The sequence below is a fragment of the Mustela putorius genome, unplaced genomic scaffold (assembly GCF_011764305.1).
Source record: "Mustela putorius furo isolate JIRA1106 unplaced genomic scaffold, ASM1176430v1.1 tig00537284_pilon_pilon_pilon, whole genome shotgun sequence".
NCBI classification, from domain to species: domain Eukaryota; kingdom Metazoa; phylum Chordata; class Mammalia; order Carnivora; family Mustelidae; genus Mustela; species Mustela putorius.
Genome location: NW_025422422.1, coordinates 4,458,946 through 4,480,053, shown reverse-complemented (window position 1 = coordinate 4,480,053; position 21,108 = coordinate 4,458,946). Strand labels below are relative to the sequence as shown.

At 38.2% G+C, this 21,108-nt stretch overlaps 1 protein-coding gene across 2 annotated transcripts in view; it reads left to right on the top strand.

Annotated features, from left to right (window-relative positions):
* VSNL1 (visinin like 1) overlaps positions 1–21,108 on the top strand; it is a 101,335-nt gene that overhangs the window by 13,423 nt on the left and 66,804 nt on the right. The gene's annotated exons all lie outside the window — the stretch shown is intronic.

Below are 21,108 nucleotides of genomic sequence, written 5' to 3'. Positions count from 1 at the left end.
GTGGCTCAGTGGGTTAAAGCCTCTGCCTTCAGCTCAGGTCATGATTCCAGGGTCCTGGGATCGAGCCCCGCATCGGGCTCTCTGCTAAGCAGGGAGCCTGCTTCCTCCTCTCTCTCTGCCTGCCTCTTTATCTACTTGTGATCTGTCTGTCAAATAAATAAACAAAATCTTGAAAAAAAAAAATCATCATGGAAGGAGCATAGAGAACTATGGTCGCACTTCTGGGGTACACAGAACCCAAATCTCCATATGGTGAGGGTTGGAGATAGGCTAATTTCAGAGATGTCAAGAGTAGGAATTAGCTAGACGATGAGCAAAGGGGAGCAGGGATGCTATTATTGATAGAGGAAGCAGGAAACAAAGTATGCGGTACTGGCAGGCCAAACTTTCAAGTTCATGTGTCTGACATAATGTTTTAAAAGGTTATAGAATCTTGATCAAATAAGATTAGCCTGATGTTATGAAAAGAAATATGGATTTTGTAATCAGGCTGTGTCACAAATTATTCTGAATTATATGAATCATTTTCTCTATGACATTTAGATAATGATACCTATGTGGCAGTATTATCCTACTGATTAAATTATAAATATTGCCACATAGTTATCATTTGATGGATTTTAGAGGTGAGTAGTAATGGTGTTTTTAATCAATAATACTACATATGGTTAAGTTATATTGACTTAATTACATGCATGTATTCATCTGATGCTCACAACTCATGCTAAGAATTTTTTCAAAAAGATTTTATTTATTTGAGAGAATGAGCCCATATATGGGATGGAGCAGAAGGAGAGAGAGAAGCAGGCTCCCACTGAGTGGGGAGCCCAATTTAGGGCTCAATCCCAGGACCCTGAGATCATAACCTGAGATGAAGTCAGACACTTAAACAACTGAGCCACCCAGGTGCCCCTTTGCTAAAAATTTTTATTGTCCCCATTATAGAGATGAGGCAATGGAGACTTAGAAACAGCAAGTGACAAGCCCACAATCACATAACAATAAGTGCCAACAGCAGAGACTGACATTAGAGCTCTTTTCCTGATTGCTTCCCACTGTCTCCTTGCAGTACTCAATACACAGCTATTATTATTATTATCATTATTATTATGATAATTATTTTAAATTTAAAGCTTTTGAGACCATAATCAGAATCCTTTTTTTTTTTTAAGATTTTATTTATTTGAGAGAGAGAGAGAGAGAGAGAAGAGACCATGCACAGAGGAGGGGCAGAGGAGGGGAGTGGGGAGCCTGAGGATGCCAGGCTCTATCCCAGGACTCTGGGATCACGACCTGAACTAGATGCAGACACCTAACACTCTGAGCCACCCAGGCAGCCCGATAATCAGAATTCTGATATCAAACATCTGTTATGCTTTGTTTCTTTTCTTCTTTGTTCTTTGAGCCAGAACTTAGAGATATCTTTAAGATATTGCATTGACACTTTTGTTGTTCTACCTTATAATTTACTTTACAGTTAGTATTAGATCCAGCTTAAAATGATAGAAAATCCCAAATAACGAGGGCTTAAATAAGAGAACTTACTTCTCACCCATATAAACAAATCCACAAATAAGCAGTCCAGGGCTGATAAGGGGCTTCACAAAATCTCAAGGACTTAGACTCCTTCTACCTTTACCCCTGCCTTTTTTAGCGTGTGGCTTCCATCATGCTCCAATATGGTTGCAGCCTCCATCAACTGGAAGTAGGAAGGGGTGATGAAGAACATACCCCTTCCCTTTGAAGAACTTCCCTGTGCCATACCCAAAATTGATATACGTGCCATTGACCAGAGTTTAGTCACATTCAGCAAAACTACTGCTAAAAATTAGGGGGTTTGTCACTGGGGTAAAAGAAGGAAATGAATCTTGAAGCAAACTGGAAACTAACTGTAACAAAAATTTAAAGTTTTAATAAATATTTTAATTTAGAGGACGCCTGGATGGCTCAGTTGTTTAGGTGACTGACTTCGGCTCAGGCCATGATCATGGAGTCCCAGGATTGAATCCCATCTTGGGCTCCCTGCTCAGCAGCAAGTCTGCTTCTCCTTCTGACCCTCCCCCTTCTCATGCTCTTTCTCTTTCTCTCTCAAATAAATAAAAATCTTGAAAAATTTTTTAATTTAGAGTTTTAAATTGTTCTTTAGTTATAGTTGTAATATAAAAACAATATAACAGGATATTAAAAATCAGCCCAAAAATAATAATGTCTTAAATTCATGTTTACGGTTATAATCACCAAGACTTTTACAAAGAACATTGTCTCAGGGACCAAAAAATCTTTATATTCTTGCCTGAGCTTTACTTCTAGGTTTTCATCTTGATCAAGTCACTTGGTGGGTATTGGTTTCCTTATAGGTAAAAAGAGTAGGATCAGGCTAGAATGTCTCTAATATCCTTCCAGCTCGGTCTACTAGTACTGAATCTCATAGGGAAATCTCTTACATTTTCAGAATTTTAAAGACATTCTGTACAGCAAAAATCTATCCAGGAGTTAATTTCTCAGGAATAGATGCAGATTTGTGTCTATCTGTTTATATCTTACCTTGTCTCAGAAAAGGTTAAATACTTCTATTTTTTATTTATGCAAAAGCAATATGACAAGAAAATGAAATAAGCTGAATATATATTGGAAAAATTAAATTATTGTTTTTTGTTGACTATATATAGAGAAAATTAGAAGACTGAAATAAAAATTAAAAATAGTGAATATTTGATAAGGAGTTTGGATGGGAATTAAATTACAAAAACAGTCTTTTCTTTTAGTCCATCGAAAAAATTCAGAAATGAAAAGTGGAAAAAAAAATTCTATATATAATAGCAACCAAGGTGATAAAATATTTAAGATTAAAAATGATAAGAAAGGCAAAGTGCCTTGTGGAGCATAACTAAAAAATCTTACTGAAGAATAGAAAATATGATAATAACAAATGAAAAGATAATATGGACACATCATATTTATGTAATATATAATAATTATAATGACATGGGTTTTTCTTTTTTTGTTGTTGTTTTTTTTTACTGTAGTCATCATTTATATTGTTTAACCTGGTTTTAAAGTTTATCTGGAACACTACATTCTCAAAATCGAATAGTCATGAAAAGTATCAAATGAATAGTCAGTGTAGTCTTGCATTACCAGATGTTAGAACATACAAACATTATAGTCAAATTAATATGGAATCGGCATAGGAACAGGCAAACAGACCAGTGGAACAAGTAAAAATTCTACAAAGATAACTCACTTTTTATGAGATGTCTTCAATTACCAACAAAAGTGCCATTTTAATTTAATGGGAAGAGTGTAGTTTATTTTATAAATGGCACTGGCACAACTTAGAAACACAGAAATTTGAATCCCTATCTCACACTATATAAAATGTATTCCAGATATAGTAAAGACTTCAATTTTTTTTTTTGGTTTAGAGGAAAGGTTTAGAGGAAAATCCAGGTGATGCATTTGTAACTAGAGATAATGAGAAATAAGCAATCAAGAAACTATAAAAGAGTAGGCATATTTGATTGCATAAAAGATGTCATTATGTTAAAAGATGTCATTAACATGGAAACATACAGTATATTTTAGTAAACTTCAGAAGACAAATTTCTGTATCTGGATCATGATACCTGGTTCATAGCTGAGTTTTAGATTAAAATATGCCAGTAGGATGGGATACTTCACTACAAGAAGTATAGATAATTACTAAGAAAATATGGACGTGGAAGAGCAAATTTGTTTTCAATAGGTTTCTGAGGTTGTCTCTTTGGGGCTCAAAATTTCTTTGTAAGAATATGACAGTTAAAATCCAGCTCAAAAATCCTGAACTGATTAAACAAGTTTAACAGACTTTGAGTGCTTATTATGGGCCAAGCCCTGTCCTGGAAATATTTAGAAGCAAAAAGACTCTCTTATGGAGCTTATGGTATGGAAAGACAGGGCAAACAGGTGATTAAAAACTGATCAGCCTGGAAAAAAGGGAAGATCATGCTCCTTTGGGCATGCATAACAAAGAGACTTAGTCCAGGGAATCCAGGACAGAGTCAAATGAGATTTATGCTCGGATCCTAAGTGGGAGTGGAGGTTAGCCAGGTGAAGAGAGGCTCACAGAAAGAGGGCTCCACTCATGGGTCATATCACGTGCATGAATTTGACAGTGAACCCGGTGAGAAACTGACGAGTGGCATTAGATGAGGCTGCAGAATTAGTAGCAAGCAGCCAGGTTCCAGGTTGCCATGAATCTTACAAGGAATGTTAGGATTTCTTTTTTTTTTTTCTTCTTCTTGTTACTGCATCCTAAGAGCAGTGAGAAGCTATTGAAGATTTTTAAAAGGGAGTGGCTTGATCGGACTTGAATTGTCAAATGATCTTCCTGGAGAATGAATTAGGAAACCAGTTTGGAAACAGTTGTAATACCCAGGTGAGGAGTGATAGGTGATATTGGCTTGTTCTAAAATGGTGCAGCATGGATTCTGGAAGATGTTTAGCAGGTGATTCATACAGGAACATGACTATATTTGTGAAGACAAGGAGAGAGCTGTGTTTGTGAGCAAATAGGTTGATAACAGTACAAATCTTCAGATAGAAAACCTATGCCAAGTAGGGAGAGGGTGGTTGGGTTATGGACATTGGGGAAGGTATGTGCTATGGTGAGTGCTATGAAGTGTGTAAACCTGGCGATTCACAGACCTGTACCCCTGGGGCTAATAATACATTATATGTTAATAAAAAATTAAAAAAAAAAAAAGAAAGAAAACCGATGCCAAGTATCTATTCTTTTTTGTGACTCTTAAGAATGCAGTTTGGGGGCGCCTGGGTGGCTCATTGGGTTAAGCCACTGCCTTCGGCTCAGGTCATGATCTCAGAGTCCTGCGATCCAGTCCCTGCATCGCATCGTGCTCTCTGCTCAGCAGGGAGCCTGCTTCCCCCTCTCTCTCTGCCTGCCTCTCTGTCTACTTGTGATCTCTCTCTGTCAAATAAAAAAAAAAAAAAAAGAAAGAAAGAATGCAGACTGGAAGTTAATCAAGAAAATGACACCCCCTTCACCTTGTTCTAAATAGGTATACTCATCAGAATAAAACAAACCCTCTCACCCAGTCATTGAGGTCTGCAATACGCTCAGCTTATGGAATTACTATTGGAGTCTGTTGTGTTTCATTTCAAACCTATTGAGGTTTTCTCCAGTCTATACAGGTTGTATTAGGTGTCCTAATCTTTTCCATCACCATTTATAATTCTGGGACTTTTCTTCAATGCCAACAACTTTTTCAAGATCCCAAAGTTAGTAAGTTTAATTTCATTCTTAGCTGCTTTGAAAGAACCCATTGCAATAAATAACTACTTTGAATTCAACAATGTCTAAAATTCACATTTAAAGTTTACATTATTGATAGCAATAGCATTGACACACATTTGAAAAATAATGCAATGATACAGGAAAGATACACTATTGAGTTTCCAAGGCTGGTATTCATACCCACTCACAGACCCTTTTGAATAGCTAAGTGAATGCTCCCACCTCCAGACTTCACTTTTTAAAGCCATAGACCAAATTTAATCTTTCAGATGACCATAAACTTTTTTTTTTATTTCAAGTAAGAAACAAAGCTAATGTTAACATGGACTCTTTGAGAATTGCACAGTCTTTAGAAATCAAAGAATAAATCTTTGCTCCCCTGTGATGGCATTTAGACAGGATATTGGGATTGTGTAAACAGGTATTCTGTCTGTTCTGGCTTATACTGGGCCCTAGGTGTAGAACCTAGAGTCTGTCTCCAGTCAGGGCATACACTGCATTAAAGCAGTTTTATTTTCCTCTGAATAATATTATACAAAGGAGGCTTATTTTCCAGATAAACATGAGAACAAGACCTACAGAGCCTCCAGGAACCAGCATAACTCTAGGGATTTGTCGCTACTTCCTTTTCTTGATCTGTGGGATCCGAGATGCTCTTCTCTCTTTGTATAGCACATCAGCTTCTCTCTGCAGTCTAGCTCTGCACTCACTACTGATGAAGGGTCTGGTACCATCTCTCTTCCATTCCAACTCTGTGAAAGAGCAGGTCTGGTTACTTCCATCTCTGTTTGCAAGCCCTTCCCGCCATCCGGCTTCATCAGCTGGCCTGGATTGTGCCTCTCTTGGGTCAGTGACCCAGCTTTGATTGGACTTGTAGGCCATTTCTGCCTAAAAACAACTTAACTCTACTTGCCTGAATATGAAGTATGGATAGGGCCACTGCAGCTAAAAGAAGAGATGGGACAGATGAATAACTGATGCATTTAGTATGTCGGGCAACGTATAACCAAGAAAATGGGATGAAGGGAGAAGGGAATTATTTCATGACAAAAACAATTCTGGTACCTCATCTACATGTGTTACACAATACACTGTCTTCAGGGCAACATAAGAGACTGTTACAGTACAAAGACATAAAAATCATCCTCCTAATATTCAAAGCTGATGTAATTATTTGGCATGTTTCTTTCTGGCCTCTTTTTTATTTGCCTATTTTTTACATAGTTGTCATGTTAATATAGGTAAGATTTACCCTCTTTTAAGTCTTCTGTTTTCAGACCAATTCAATTTCTTTAATTACATCAAGTGTTTTTTCCAGAGTCCCGCCCGCTCTTCTCCGTTTCCTTTTATCTAGTTGTCTTCCTTGCTTCAGAGAGGGTTTCAGTTAGGTCTGGAAAATGTATCTCATACAGTCAAATTTTAAAAATGAATTTTTAAAAAAATGAATTGGAAAAGAGAGGTTTCAAAAAAGGAAAACGAGGGTTTTCTTCGGATTTGTTCTGTCGCACACTTCTGGTTGTTCAACAGAATTTTGCTTATGTGGTTTGGCAGTGTGCTCTGTATCTCCTCTGAGTCTCTCTGACCTAAAATACGCTTTGGAGCCTATAAGCCGAAATAAACTCTGTAGTTGGCCAAAGATCTTATTCCGTTTTGGCAAAGAAACGGGTATTTATCATTAAGTGGACTTTATTACACCACCTCATGAGGCAGTTCAGAGAGGCCTTTAAGAAATTATTCCAGGGGCGCCTGGGTGGCTCAGTGTGTTAAGCCTCTGCCTTCAGCTCAGGTCATGGTCTCAGGGTCCTGGGATTGAGCCCCTCATCAGCAGGGAGCCTGCTTCCTCCCCTCTCTCTCTGCCTGCCTCTCTGCCTACTTGTGATCTCTCTCTCTCCGTCAAATGAATAAATAAAATCATTCCAATACTCATGCTTAGGCTTCTGGAGAAACAAGAACAGCAACTACAAGCCATTACAGACTCATTTAGTGTTTTAATCCAATGGCAAGAAACCAGGTGACTCAAAGAGTCGCTCTCATGCCAACTCGGAGTCTCTCGGAACCTCTCAAGATGCCTTGCAAATGTTGTTAAACAGCTGTGTCTAAATATGCCTATTCAGGATGAAAACTGAAGTTGTATTAAGTCATTTTTAAAAACACTGAGTGCCCATGTGGTGTAGGCATAGATGAGGCAGATGGGGTCCCCCTTTTCTAAGTGTTCCAAGAGTCTAGTGGAACCGGCAAATAAACAAGTAATTGCAACACATAAAAAATGATCTTGTAGCTAAAGCATCAGGTGCTGCCCTAGATGTATGCCTTGTATGTATTTATGGTAGCACTGATCAGAGAAGTGTTTTTTCCTAAACTGAAAATGGGCTAGTTTAAGTAAGTAAAAGTCTTAGAGGATGGCAAAATTTTCTCTTCGGCTTTCTGCTACATTTCCTTTGAAATGTACATAACTGCTCTTTAGGATAAGAACTGGAGGAAAATATCATTACCCCGAATCAAAAATGATACTCAAGCCATATGACTCATGAATCTTCAATGATGTAGAGTACTTCGGAAAAAGCCAGAATTAGAGAGAACTATGAATTCCAAATGCTTTAAAAGAAAACATTAATTTTCTATTGTGAACAATTTCAAATATACATTAAAGTTCAGATAATAACGTAGTAAGTATGCACTATCCTACCACCGAGAATTCTCAGATATGAACGTGTCCTTATCTTTTGAAATTATGTTCATTTCTCTTCTCAGCTCCACTCACTTCTCTTTTTCTTCAGAAACATTCTATTGAACTTAGCAGGCATTTTTTTTTCATGAACATGTTTATTCTTTTTACTAAATACATATGTCTCTACAGTATCATTTTGGCTCTTTGATATTTAAACAGATGACATCATACTTGTCTCATTCTCTGACTTGTCCTCTCAAAAAATATTTTAGATCGCAATTTTTATTCATTTAATATCATTTATTCGTTTTAGTATCATGCAGTATTTCCTCAAGTGACTCTACCTTAAACTACTTATCCCTTCCCTATTTGATGATCATTTAGGTTGCTGTGACTTCTTCTTAGTGTTTGCAATTTCAAACCTGCAGTGTACATCTTTTTCGTATACCCCTTTGGATATCTGTGTGTTTCTCTAGGGTATATGTGTAGAAATAGAACTGCTAGAACATGTTCCATATACACCTTCTGCTTTGTTTGCCAAATTGTTGTCCAAAGAAGATGTACCAGTTAATATTCCCCATCAGTAATATATTAGAAAGAATTCATATTTCTCTACATCTTTGTAAACACTTGGTATCAGCATATTTAAAAAAATATTTTTTATCAAACTAATTGGAGAAAATTGTCCCTTGTTAGTTTCCATTTCTTTACTCTTTCTTGGCCATGTAGGATTTCTTCTCTGTAAATTATCCATTCTTATGCTATTGTTAATGGGATTGCTTGTGTTTTTCTCATACATTATTTGGAATATTTCTATATTTTGAATACAAATCCTTTGTCATATACATTGCAGATACCTTCCCCTTGCCTGTTACTTATTCAACTTTATTCACGTTAATTTTCTCTAAAAAATAGTTTTTAATTTTGAGGGGGTTTATCAATTCTTTACCATGATCTGTGCATATTGTGTTCTTTGGGTTTTAATCCATCAGAATAAATTTTTGTTATCAGTGTGACACTGGCATCAAATTTCATTTTTGTCCAAATCTTTGAGCATATAACTGATAACTTTCCTTAAGTTAAATTCCTGGGATGAAGAGTATTAACAATTCAGGGGTCTTGATGCCTATTACCAAAGATTCTATTTTTTTCTTTGCTAATCATTAACAATTAATACGCTAGAAAGTTGAGATACCAAGTATAAAGTTTAAAATACCTTTAAACTTTCATTTCTTTTTGCTCCCTTACTTATAGTCAGAGATAAGATTGCATCAGTAGGGTGACATATAGGCGGATCTTTGAGAGAATTCCCATATTCTTTCTTTGGGGTTTGAGAAGAGGGTCTTTTCTCAGTCTCGGTTACCTGGCAGAGTGAAGGGTTACACCTCAAAGTCTTGGCAGATCTCTGACGTGAGTATCCCTGTTCCATATAATTTTCCTTATGAAATATAGAGAGGTGATTGCCCTTCTCGCTTTGTCTTCACTCCCCTCACCAGCAAAGCAGGCATGATTTTTAAGAAGACACTTCTCACAAAGAAACATAGTTTTTTAGTTTTTGCTTTTTTTTTTTTTTAAATCATGTAAGAGAGATCCTCCCTACATGTGGAGGAATGAATATCAACAAAACAGCACTGAGATGTAGATACTTGGAAGAATCACTCCTACACACCAGCCCTGCACCAAGAATGTCTGAAGTACATGATCCAAAACACTTATAAATTGCTTCATTTCATGGGTCCATAATACAATAATCAGACTTTGAAATGTTAAATCTATTAACACCAATGGTTTACTATATTTGGCATCAGAATTTTTTTAATGAATCAATCTGTGGATTATTACAGAACTTTTTCTGAATGTCAGTGGAATATACTGATCAATACCACATGGTAAGGTAAGCCATAAAAGTAGATACTCTTTGTTGAGCATCTACTATAACAGACACTGTGTTAGGTTTTTAACTTATGTTAGCTCTCATTTTACGAAAGCCTTTGAGTCAGGTGGTATTATCACAAGTTTACAGATGAGGAAGCTGAGTGTCAGAAATGTCAGTTAATTGCCCAAAATGTAAGACTAATATAATCTAAATTCAAAACCAGTCACCTTTCCATTGTTCATTCTTGCTTTGAAGACCTCCAAAAGCACTCTAGAACAGCAGAAAAAAAAAATGATGTGTAACTTAAAAATATCCAGAATTCCAAGAGCCGATAGTTTAGCTATGGCTTGTGTCAGGTAACTTCCCTGGTTTATAACTCACACTTTTCTCTAGATCCTAGGATACTATCTGGGTCAAACCTAACACAATTAATAACTTTTTTATTTTTTAACTGTAGCCTCTAATCTGACTTAAACCTGTTTATTTCAGTTTTTCTCTGAAGTTGGCAATAATGAAGAACTCTAGTGTGTTGCATATCCCTATTGAGTTCATAAGCAGGGAGATAGGTGAACTTAAATGTGATCTTTCCTTCAAGTAATTTGGCATACAACATCTTTGCACTGATATATGAAAGAACACATTCATAAGGTAACTATCAATCACTGTCACTATCAAGAAAGGAAGCTTATGCTTAAACATTACATTGGGCTAAGATATTCATTTTATGACTATTAAATACCTACTCAGTATCAGGGATAAGTCTAGAGAGAAAGAGTGGTACATAAAACAGGCCAGATTCCTGCCTTCTTGGTACTAACATTCTATCGTGAAAGAGGAACACAATAGATAATCGTAAATTAATAAGTACATTTGCTAAGGTCAGATAGTCTTAAGGGCTACAAAGAATATAAAACAAGATAATGAGATCGTCATTGGAGAAGAACTAGTTTTAATAGTTTAAATAGAAAAATCCAAAAAGTGGTATTTGACCAGTGACTTGGTGAGAAGTCAGCCATGAAAGATCTTTGAAGTAGAGAATTCTAAGGAGAGAGAAAAAGTAATGCAAAAGGCCTAATGTGACAATAAATCCGGTGCATCAGAGAGAAGACACAGTCTGTAAAGCCACAGCGTAAGAAATAAGGGAGATTGATAGGAGATAAAGTTGGAGAGGTAATGTGATGATACAACCCAATTTGCTTATAAAAGTCCTGAATAATACCTCTTGTCCTGTAGAAGAACAAGACCCTCTCTGAGTGTGCTCTTTGGACAAAACACTATAGGATATCCCTAGTGAAAGTTAAGTAGGGGACAGATTATTTGGTTATAGACAGCAAATGAGCAAAAAATTTAGGCGCTCCTGGGTGGCTCAGTGGGTTAAAGCCTCTGCCTTTGGCTCAGGTCATGATCCCAAGGTCCTGGGATTGAGCCCCATATGGCCTGTCTGCTCCACAGGGAGCCTGCTTCCTCCTCTCCGCCTGCCTCTGCCTATTTGTGATCTCTCTCTCTCTCTGTCAAATAAATAAAATCTTAAAAAAAAAAAAAAATAGAAAGAAAGAAAGAAAAAAATTTTAGAGACTAGCTAATAATTGAATTCCTTCTTGTTCCATTGGCCCTTCCTATTTTAATCTGAGTTGGGGTCAAAACATTTTATTTTGATTTAGTGTGATATATGCAGTAGGATAAGCGAGACCTACAGATAAGAGCTGGTTGGAGAGGTTTTTAGATTTAGATCTGAAAGAGGCCCTTAGTCTTGCCTAGTGACTAAAGCAGTCCAAGATACTGGTGTCAAACCAAAGAATTAACATAATGAGGAAGAAGAGGGGGGAAAAAAAAGGAGAGGAAGACAGATCTCCTATCCAAGCTATTCAATGTTCAGTGTCTTATATGATCTCATCTTTAATTTTCACCGTTTTAAGATGACATGGAAGCTATAAGAGTTTTAATAGCTTGATTGGGGTCAGACAAATAGTGAGAATTACCTCTGGGATTTGAAGCTAACTGTCTAATACTTTCCTTTCACAAAGGGTTCCAGCTGTATTCTAGTATTTCTTGATCCCTGCAAATGCCGTGTTCTTTGGTACCTCATTGTGTCTGTAATTTCTACCTGACAATCCCTATTCATACATTGCAAATGTTGCTTCTCACGTGAAACTCTCCTTAATTCCCAGAAATATGGTTGTTTCCTCTGGCCTTCGAACACAGCCATACCCGTCTCTGTTACACAGTTTTATTCATCCATCTATGCATTTACTCAGCTGTGAAATAGTGGACATACAACAGTGAGCAAAACAAACACAGCACCCAAATTCATTGAGCTTATGGTTGGAGAGGATTAATTAGCCAAAATATCAATGCCATTAAGAAATGTCTTTATTAGATTTCCTTTATCTCATTTGTTCATTCGTCTGTTCAGCAAGTGCCTCCTATGCTAATAGAGACATGATAAAATATTGACACATTTTTGAAAATACGAATTCAGTGTGAGTATGAGTCTGGAAGTATGAGACAGGAGTAGTAAGAGATAAAACTGAAGGAAAGGTACTGGCAAGATCATGGCGGCCCCTATGGGTATTTTAAAGGAACTTAGACTTTGTTTTTAGGCAACAAAGAGGCACTGAATGCCTGAAATGATCAGATATTTATCCTAGTAAAATCAACATGGCAGCAGTGTCAAGAAAAAATTTGAAGGATTGAGTCTGCATATAGAAAGACTAATCAGATAGTTGTTGCAAAAAAGGTAGTGTAGGAAGTAAGATAGAATTAGTCAAGGCAGAATTTCTGACTAGTTAGAATTAGGGTACATGGAACAGAGAAAGCCAACTCCTGTTTGACCTGGACTTGCACACTCATGTCTCTTCCCTAAATTATTGAGACAGAGATGAGGTCCTGCCCACTGTATCCTCCATTGCCCTTACACATTTTTAGAAGATAAGTAGCCTGTTTCTTCGGTCATCTTCTGTTTTGGTTGATGCACTCCCGGTGAAAGCCACATTTGAAGAGAACACTGGACTTGTGATTAGGAAACGTGGCTCTGGAACCAGATCTTCTTCTGTTTTTTTTAGATCTTCTACAGATATTCTCTACACTCTCAGAAAAATCTTGTGTTTTCTCTAGGTATCGGGTTTCCATCTGGAAAAGGAAAGCGTTGATCTAGGTTCTATGTATTTACTCTCTGAATCTCAGCCTTCTCAGCTTTATAATAAGAAAGATTAATTAAATTTTACAAAATCTCTTTTAGATTTACAAAGATCTTTTCAAGTTCTCATATTTTAATGTAAGTTAATATGGTAATGTATAAGAGATCTTTACCCCCTAACATGTGTTACCATAGAATCTTGTACATTGTAGGAATGTCCTTATGTCTCCTTATTATATATTGTAGATAAATGTTTGCATATTATTTGTCTCTCCCATTGGGTCACTGGTCTCTATGGGAAATAAGCAGCTTTTTATTTATCTCCATTCCCTGTTACATAACATGATTTCTGCACATAGTGTGCACTTCTTATTGATTTGCAAGGAGGAAGAGAGGAAAAAACAGAGTACATTTTTTTTGCAAGAAATAGTTGTAATTACCTTGTGTATTCAGTATTGTATGTCTGCTTTTTCCACTTAGCATATCATAAGTGATTTGCCATGTTTCAAAACTGTACTCACAATTTTATATTCCCTTGAGTTAATACACTATAATTTACTACCCATTTCCCTAATGAGGAATGGTCACAGTTCTAGAGTTTTTACCTTATTAAATAAGGCTGTAATAAATATATTCCTTTGTATAACTTTTTTCTCTCAGATTTTTTTTTAAGATGGTTTCCCCTGGAATCAAAAGCATTGATATTTAATACTTCTTGATTTCTAGTATTTTTTAGTGGGTTACACAAACTTGTAATTTTACCATGTTTGATTATTTGTAGGCTTGAACTTGGCCATTGATATTTCACCTCTGTTCATATTCTGTTCATGCTGGTTGTCCAACTTTTTATCAAATTCTCTTCCCATTAATTTTTAAGCACCTTTAATGTTTAAAAGATACTTATATTGCCTATTTTTTCCACTTTGATATTTGCCCTCTTTTCAGGAGTTTTTAGACTCCCTAAACATTGAATTTATGTAGTTATATGTATCAACCTTATCTTTTATAATTTCTGCCATTGCTTTTATGTTTAGAAAGTCCAACTTAAGCTTAGTAAATAGGTTGAACATGTTTCTCTGGGTTCATTTATCATTTGTGTTTATGCTGATACAAATTTTCTATTTACACTCTATCGCTTCCGATTCTAATGATTCCCTTAATAACTGAAATTTACTTTATATATAAAGCTATGGATAAGTGTATATATATATATATATACACACATAGCTATTAACATTTCATCTAGCATACTTTCAGTTTCTATTAGTTTTCTTTGACATATTTTTATATTAAACTGTTTATTTCCAAATGTCAATGATTTTTTTTTAAAAGATGGTACATATTGTGGTTCTGACTTAATATTTTCCCACCAAATTGCTATCAAATGATGATGGCATCACTTATACAATTATATTTCCTTTTCCTCTTGTTCTGAAAAGCTTCCTTGATCATACATTAAGTAATTATGTGTAGCCGAGTCTATTTCTAGACTCTCCATTCTGTTATGCTGATCTATAGGTCTATTTTTGTGCCAGTAAATCCTTCACTTGTTCAAGGAGAGCTCAAATTTCCTTTTTTGAGTCCTTGCTTCTCCAGCTTAAGCATCCTCAGTTCCTTCCATTGCTGCTCTTGTATTTGGCATCTAAGACCTACCCCAGTCCCCTTGGGGCCCAAAGCAAGCAGTTGGGAGAGAACAACCAAAGCTTAGTACCTGAAATTGTCTTACTTGGGTAAAGAAATGCACGGATCAGGGCAACATGCAGGCAAGAAAAAAGAATGATAAACTTTAGATTGAAGTAGCAGTCCTGAAAAGTACTTTCTTCTCTCTCATCTCCTTTAATAGAGCAGAATAGTGAATGGTAGATCAGAGCCTTCCAGGGTTCAAGTGCCAGCTCCACCATTTTTTTTCTGTGTGGTCTTGATCACGTTTCTTAAATTCTCTAAGTCTCATTTGCCTTGATTGTAAATGGAGACATCGTGGTATCTACTTTATTAAATTATTATAAAGATGAAGTAATAATCCATGAACAAAATCCAGTTCATAATCCATGAACATGTAGGTAGTAGGATGATGTAAACTATGGTGATTACTGCTAAAAATATCATATAAATTTATTGTTTCACTTAAGTTTTCAAGAAATTGCTTATTTCTGTAGAGTTGACCTATGAAATTGGATTAGTTTCGGGTGTACAACACAGTGATTTGACAATTCCATACATTATAAATGTTCAGCATGATGAATGTAGGTACCATCTGTCACCATACAAAGTTATTACAATGTTATGGACTACACTTCCTATGCAGTACTTTTCATCTTAATGACTTACTTATTTTATAATTGGAGGTTTGTACCTCTTCATCTCCCTTCACCTATTTCACCATCCTGCCCATCTTCCCCTCTGGCAATCATCAGTTTATTCTTTGTATTCATAAGTCAGCTTCTGTTTTGTGTTTGTTTGCTTGTTTGTATGTTTCATTCAACCTTTTGAGGCACTTATTAGCATAGACATTTAAAGTTGAATGAACAAGATGAACTTTCCCCAAAGCACCAGCTAATGGAAGCCTAGCTTGGGATCTCCCTCTTTCTAGCTTCCAGGCCTATGCTCTTCCTTGTAGATGGCATCACTACACAGCATGACGTAAGGTACTTGTAGCTGGTTCTCTGGGTTCTGTGGTGATTATGTAGCAGTTAAATTCTTAGGTGAAGGTAAGTATAAATAAATAAATAAGTAAATAAAGGTAAATAAAATGTTCAAATGTGTGATACGATATATAGGTCTTACGATTTCCTTTGGGCTTCAACACGGAAGGGCATTCGATTAAGGGCTTAATCTTAATATGCAAATCGGCTGATGGGGAAGCATAGCCCTTCAAGTGATTACTGAACATACTGCTCCAAGTGGCAGTGACACAGCCCAGCAGCATTTGTCATCCCCACGGGGTGCCAGAGGAAGAAGCACTTCCTCTCCCTCAGCACAGGTTACCTGTGCTCTCAGAAGGCACACGGTGGCCGGGAGGGAGGCGAGTGGAGGATGCCACGTTGGCAGCCTGTGTGCACAACTGCCAAGTCAAACAGCACCGGAAGGTCTAATTTTAGCCCACTCAGCCTTGGCATTGTCCCTTTTAGCCAAGATATTTTTCAAGCACCACAATAAAGTGCTTTGTTCCAGCCTTGCTGGATACTTCACAAAGGCTCAGCAAGGACAGGGCAAGCATAATTCAGACCTGGAAACATATCAAAGACAAGGAACCTCCCTGGAGAGGGTCTGCACTCCTCCGGCAACCTTTAGTAAATATACCCTTTCCGTCCACCTCCCAAAGCTACAAGTGGCCCATGGTCGTGTCGTCTTCCCACAGCTTCTTTGTCAGCCTTCTGTGAGCTGCTTATTAGCAGGTATCTTTGCTCTTTCATGCTGGGATTCGCAATTTACTCCTTCTCTTTTTTTTTTCCTGCCTAACAAACCCACTTCTTTCCATATATCTGGGTCTAGTTTCCTTTCCTGATGTGTCTAGAAGGTGCCCTAGATTAAGAGCTAGGAACAGTTTTACCACTTACAAATGACCTCTGAGGTCTGTCCCTTACAATGACCTGGTGAATTAGGTGAGGTAGAAACTTCCCTAGAACTTTTGACGAAAATTGAAGCTCAGAATAGAAGCTGACCTTGGCTAAGGTCACACAGGAAAACACTGATGGATGTGGGACTGGAACCAAGGTTGGTGCTTTAGGGAAAGGTATGGTCAACGAACCTGTCAAAGCAGGGACCCTGAAAACTTTTTTCTGCACTTGATCTTAGCCAAAAGGCCGAGAAGCGATGAAAACTTTTTTCTGAAAGTATCAATTGGCGTCATAGCCAGCAGTTCCAGACTGAGGACTGAGAATGGTGGCTTCCTTCAATAAGGAAATCATCACTTCCTTATTTCCTGGAAAGAAGGTAGGGAAGGTTGATCCACAGACACAACTGGTGACACTACTGTTTCCAAAGTCTTTGGGGGAGAAGAAAATAATTTCCCCTCAACCCTTCTAGGTTCTTGGCTAAGATTCCTGCCCCTGACCCCCATAATTAAAAAACAGGCTAACAGGAGAAAAATAAACATAAGCGTAATAACATGTATACCTCCTAAATACAAGGGAGATACCCAGGAAAACTGAAGAACTCACTGAAATGGCCCAAGCGATCACTTTAAAGACTATCTCCAGCTAAACACAAAAGGGGATCATGGGGGAGGGGAACCAGTCTGGGAGTACTGTCAAGCACAGCACAGGAAACATGTGCTTTTACATGTTTAAGTCATGTAAGTCAGTGGCCTTCCCCACTGGCAAAAGTTTCTAGGGATTTAATCTTCTCCCCCTTCATGCTGCAGAGGGAGACACCCTTACAAATGGAGATTTCCCTTATAAATGTAAATGTCTCTTCCTACTCATATTTTAGAGATTCTCCTATATCTGCTGTTGCTTAAAAATAATCACCCTAAAAGGATCCTATGCCAGAGAGACATATATTGGGGTAGCAAATTCTGCTCCCCTTCACCTTCTTGGATCTTTTCTTTGACCTTGGAGTAGATCTCTCTGGACCTCATTAGACAATCCTAATCTGGCCTTAGGTCACCAGCAACGATGATCTATGGGATCATCATTTCTATCTTTAAATTTTCTATCTTTTGAATTTGAATTTCAGTCATTATAATGAACACTGGATAGTGCTTTAGCATTTATAAAACTCTCTCCTAACACATTTAAACCATGTGCTAACACACCAAGATGGATATTGTTATCATCAATCTCATACATGGTTGCACTGAGCCTCAGAGTGGTTTCCTGACGTGGCAGCTCCGGAGAGTCAGGGACTCTGACCTGGACATCTCCCCACACTGACAGATCCAGGGTCCTTCTGAGCCTCTCTTGATATTCACTTCTTCACCTAGAGCAACCCAGGATGGTCGTCAGAACTAACGGTCTTTGGTCTGCAAGTGAACCCTGACCTATTGCTGTGAATTAATTGTTGGAAAAGGGAGTGGCTTAACTGAAAGCACCGTGAAAGTACTTTCAGGACTCCCAAGACTGAAGATTTTATGAACAAAAGCCATTTTGTTTGTTGGTTAGAATTACTTATGTATAGGGGCCCCTGAGTGGCTCAGTGGGTTAAGCCTCTGCCTTCAGCTCAGGTCATGATCTCAGGGGCCTGGGATCAAGTCCCACATCGGGCTCTCTGCTCGGCAGGGAGCCTGCTTCCTCCTCTCTCTCTCTCTCTCTCCTTGAGTCTCTGCCTACTTGTGATCTCTCTCTGTCAAATAAATAAAATCTTAAAAAAAAAAAAGAATTACTTATGTATATATTTCTGATTATAAATGTTATGTGCATTCATTATAAAAAGTTTAGAAACGTAATGAAAAGTGAAATATTACCACCTACCAGCAGTTAGAATAACTTAGGATTTTGATGTAAATTGTGTCCTGCCCAAACATTGTATACACACAAGTTGAGCATGTGTATGTATAAAGCAAAGGCAAGGTGATACTGCACATACTGTTTTGTGACTCTTTTTTTTAACTCTAACAGCATATTGCAATATCTTCTCTCCTTTTTTCTTTCTTTTCTTGGACCTCAAGTGCACATTTATGTTCATCATACTCCTCTGTCCGTGGCACACTATCATCACTGCCTATCTAAGCCCCTCCTGTGTTTTATTCTATATTTTTTCATCTTCTGTACTTATTCCCATTTCCTCCTTCCATTCTATTGTGTTTAATACATGTCCTTGGTTAAGTGTTTAATCCTTGAAAACACATAGTTGTTTTGTATATTTCCATGTTAATTTGAATAAATGACATTGAATCAATACCAGTCTATGTCATTAAGTGTAGATCTGTATTACCACGTTTAATGGCTTTGTAATTACCTCTGTGTGATTCTTTTTTTAAAAGATTTTATTTATTTATTTGACAGACAGAGATCACAAGTAGGCAGAGAGGCAGGCAGAGAGAGAGGAGGAGGCAGGTTTCCCACCAAGGAGAGAGCCCGATGCGGGGCTCGATCCCAGGACCTTGGGATCATGACCTGAGCCGAAGGCAGAAGCTTTAACCCACTGAGCCACCCAGGCGCCCCACCTCTGTGTCATTCTAATGAAATCAATTTAACTAGTTTTCTATGTTGGACATTTAAGTTGTTTTTTGAAAAGGTGCGGTGTTTTAAAAATGGTTTTAAACAATGCTGGATGTAACGTCCTGGTATCTACATCTCTGTGGATTTGTGCGATTGCTTCCTTGAGATAATTTTGAAGGGCCACCTTGCAAATAATTCTTCACCCAATTTTTCAGCCCCTAAAGTAGTTTGGTTACGGATTCCTTGGGGTTCCCTCTCACACCCTCCTCTTTCTCTGTTCCCCCCCTCCATCTCTACTTTGTGCATGTCTCCCTAATGGCACTTAGCACATTCATCTTTGATCTCTGTTTCATATGTTCTCTCTTATCGCTCAGCTGATAAGCTCCAGCTAGTTGTTGACAGAGACCACACAGTAATTAATTGATTCAACAACATTTCCTGGGCACCTGTTCAGTGTAGTCTGAGGTGAACCTGACAATCACTCTGCCCTTGGGGAAGCCCGTGTCTAGTGAGGTGGCAGACGTGCCTAAGGCAACCAGATGTGCTGTAGGGTAACCACACCCCAGCATGCACAGATGTCAGGGTGTGAAAGAGGAAGCCAGACAGCAAAGTCACCCAGACGAGGTGCCTCATCTATGTCTGGTACATGATTTGGAATTTACTAGAAGGCTAAAGGGGAGCGAATGGCAACTTCCCTCAAAGCAAGAGGAACAGTCGGTACACACCAGAGGTTTGAGATAATATAGCAAGTTGGAGCCTAGGGTGGGATCATACACAGGGGTGAGACCAAAGAGCTCTTGCATGTGGGGCAGGGGAGGCCCAGGTGAGCAGGCCTGGAAAGCCTCACTGAGGGTTGGATTCAGAGTGAGGCCAATGAAAGGATTTCACAGGACAATGGCATGATGGATTTGGTGTTTTAGAAAGGTCATTTGGAAGAAAGGTCGAGTGGAAGATGGGTTTCAGAAGAGCAGACTGTCCATGGAGAAGCAAGTTTGGATAATGAGAAAAGTGGGAGACGATGGCAGCCTCAGCTGAGGTAGTGCTGAGAGAAAAGTCGGTGGATTTAGAGGGAGAGTTGGGAAGTAGGGTCTACAAACTACTTCACTTGACTGGTGCTGTGAGGAGAGACAGAGTCCTGCATAACCCCGAGGCTCTGAATGGGAATCTGGGCAGATGGCAGGGCCATTTCCCCAGAGAAGAGCACAGGAAGAGATGTTGACTTTGGTATGGTTGTAGGATTCCACGGTGGAGAGGCCCAGCAGGCAGAGGGAGAGATTGTCTAGCATCCAGGAAAGGCTTACGCTGGAGATTAGTTTGGGGAACCATACTTATCTTTGTAATATAGAGTAATATCGAGTAAAAGATTGTTGAATAACTGAATAACAATTATTGAATTAATTTCTCATCATACTTCCTTCAAATAGAACATTTTACTCTCATCAAGGCACCTCGACACGAGAATTTCAAAGTTCTCTGTATTTAACATGAGTGAAACTATTTTTTAGAATTTTTGTAGAGATAATTTAGGAAGATGGTAAATGCAAACAGCTCTGAGAAAGGAAAGAGCACCAGCCTAACAGTAAAGAGACCTCCGTGATTCTGCTACTATGGACAGACACTTGGATATTTCACTGGCCCCTCAGGAGAGCTGAGTCCTTAACTCTGAGATCAAGGAGAGGGCAGGCATGGCTGAGGTCCAATGCTCCTTGCCCTGGGACTGGGGATGTGCTGGTGACATGGGCGCCCCTGCTCTGTACTTCTCTCCCGCAGCTCCCTGCTGATCGGAGATAAGGACCACGGTCCTTCCCCACTGGGACTTGGCAGCACAACCTAGCACACAATCTGTTGGACAGAAGGCTGTGATTATTAATGAAAGCATTTCCTCTGTTACCTCACAGAACTCAGTGAGGTTCTGACACTGCTAGAGACGACCGTTTCCTTTCATAGAAATTGATGCTCAGACACACAGAGAAGAGTTGGAGAAAGACGCACAGGGGTGTAAAAATAAGATGCGGAAAAGTGGGCGGCTGCTTG